Source organism: Schistocerca serialis, chromosome 9 (genome assembly GCF_023864345.2).
Source record: "Schistocerca serialis cubense isolate TAMUIC-IGC-003099 chromosome 9, iqSchSeri2.2, whole genome shotgun sequence".
In the NCBI taxonomy this organism is placed as follows: Eukaryota; Metazoa; Arthropoda; class Insecta; order Orthoptera; family Acrididae; genus Schistocerca; species Schistocerca serialis.
Window position 1 is genome coordinate 192627192 of NC_064646.1, and position 2556 is coordinate 192629747.

The window sequence follows — 2556 nt, forward strand, 5'->3', positions numbered from 1 at the left end:
CGTTCAATTTTTTTCTAAAAAAATGATTTTTTCGCGTTAATTAAACCAAATCAATAGTAAAACATATTTTCAGGATATTTGCTATGAATTGTTTTTAAGTCTCTTGAGCTTTTTTCTTTTCATTATTCAAATGGTTCCCTACGATTGCGCTACGTTATAGAAAGCACTCCGTCTTCAATCCACAAGTGGCCCAACGGGACCAACCGACCGCCGTATCATCCTCAGTGGAGGATGCGGATAGGAGGGCTTGTGGTCAGTACCCCGTTCTCCCGGTCGTTACGATGGTTTTCTTTGACCGGAGCCGCTACTATTCGTCCGAGTAGCTCCTCAATTGGCATCACGAGGCAGAGTGCACCCCGAAAGATGGCAACAGCGCGTGTCGGCCCGGATGGTCACCCATCCAAGTGCTGGCCACGCTCGACAGCGCTTAACTTCGGTGATCTGATGGGAACCAGTGTATCCACGGCGGCAAGGCCGTTGCCCTTTTGTGCTACACTATAGGCGCCTGTAAAACTTGTTTTGAATACCTTCGATCTCTCATTCAACTACATTCCAAAAATCAGACGTATTGCTATGACAGAGTTTGGGAACATCTGTTGCCAGTTTCGAAAATCAGTATTTTTTTGGTAACTGAATATATCGATTTTATATGATCTTGGCTGTACTGCTGTAAGTCAAAAACTTTGCTCGTGGGCCTTCATATTGTTAGGAATGTGCTCCCCCAGCAGCAAATAACGTTATTCCGAATTTTTATTTGCCAGGTGCCTCTCGGGTCCCAGACGACTGCGCGAAAACGATATAGAGAAAAAAAATGACACCTATCAGTGGAAAGCGCATTTCTCCATTTTCGGTTAGCAAGATGAACCGTACCATAGTTTCACAGTCGGTATATGATATTTAATGGAGCAATGTGTGCGTTTTGTATCGCCGAATTCGCTAAAAGTGGGTCAACTGTGACGGTTCAGGGATTTTACACCAAATATCAGCTAAAAACTCGAATAGATAAAAACAATCCAGAGGTGGTACAACACATTGCTGCTAATGCGATGTGAAGAAAACTGACTGCCCTGAATTTTCAGCAAAGCACGTGGAGCTTGTAGCGTTGTCAAGTGTCAGGCTTAGCCGGACATGTACAGCCCTTTATAGTCGTGCCCGGCCACTTATTGAAGGGTGTTAGTATGGACTAAAATAACTCAAAAATGTTCAGTAAACGTGGGATATAAAATGTGTACCTTGAGAGCTATGAGCACTTGTTCGTCATCGCTGCCGTGAAACACAAGTCCTCTACTGTAAGCTCCTTGCTTTTCGTATTTTGAGAGGTATTAGTATACAAGTCTTCTACTGTAAGCTCCTTGCTTTACGTATTTTGAGAGGTATTAATACACAAGTCTTCTACTGTAAGCTCCTTGCTTTACGTATTTTGAGAGGTATTAGTATACAAGTCTTCTACTGTAAGATCCTTGCTTCACGTATTTTGAGAGGTATTAGTATACGAAGGCCTTGCCGCAATGATACACAGGTTCCCGTCTGTTCACCGCAGTTCAGCTCTGTCGAGTTTGGCTAGCATTTGGATGGGTGACCGTGCGGTCTGCCGAGTGATGTTGGCAAGTGGATTGCTCTCAGCCCTTGTGAGGCCTACTGACGAGCTACTTGACTGCGAAGGAACGGCTCCGATCATGAAAACTAACAACGGCCGGGTGAGCGGTGTGCAGACCACATGGCCATCATGTCCGCATCCAGTAATACCTGTGTTCTGAGGATGACACGGCGGTCGGTCGGTATCGTTGGCCCTTCAAGGGCTGTTCGGACGGACTGTATTTTAGTATTAGTATGGATCAAAACAAGGCAAAACTGTACAGTAAACGTGGTGTGTAAAATGCGTATCATAAGGGCACTTGTTTATTTTCGCTACTGTAAATGGATCAGATAGTGGTACCGAAAGTACCCTCCGCCACACAAGATTAGGTGGCTTGCGGAGTACGATGTAGATGAAGATGTACAGAACATCGCTTTTAAGGTAAACATTTTAGGGCCCATGTTTACTGGTCGTTTTTAAGTTGTTATGGTCCACACTGCCACTTCCCAAACAATGGAATACTTCTTTTTTAACGCAAAAGTCAGACGTCGCCGGATTTTGTTAGGCCTTTTAGCGCTGAAGTAGACAACGCAGAACTGAGGCCAGTTCCAGAATAGTCAGTAAAGGTGAGGAAGCTTAAGAAGGAATAATGGTATGGATCATAAGGATATATACATACGCCAACCAGTACTGTTTTAGAAAAAAACTTGAAGTTGGGTGACAGTAAACCTTTAAACAGTGGCAAATTTTACTAAATTCATTAAAAAATCTGCTCTCCCTTTACAAAAGCATCTATTTCATGAAAAGTGGACATCTTTTTTCAAATCACATAAAAGTGAAGAATTTTATTCGAAATTACTGTAATTGGTAGACTATTATTCTGCAATTCCTGGCCATAATGCCAATATCGAAAGGGCGTTATCTTTCCGAAGTGTCCATTGGACAAAGGAACGCAATAAACTGCTAACAGATACGATCAC

The 2556-nt window shown here is 43.1% G+C and overlaps 1 pseudogene; it reads right to left on the minus strand.

Annotated features, from left to right (window-relative positions):
- Positions 1 to 364: 364 nt before the first annotated feature.
- Positions 365 to 482, minus strand: LOC126420042 (5S ribosomal RNA; annotated as a pseudogene).
- Between the last annotated feature and the right edge of the window lie 2074 nt (positions 483 to 2556).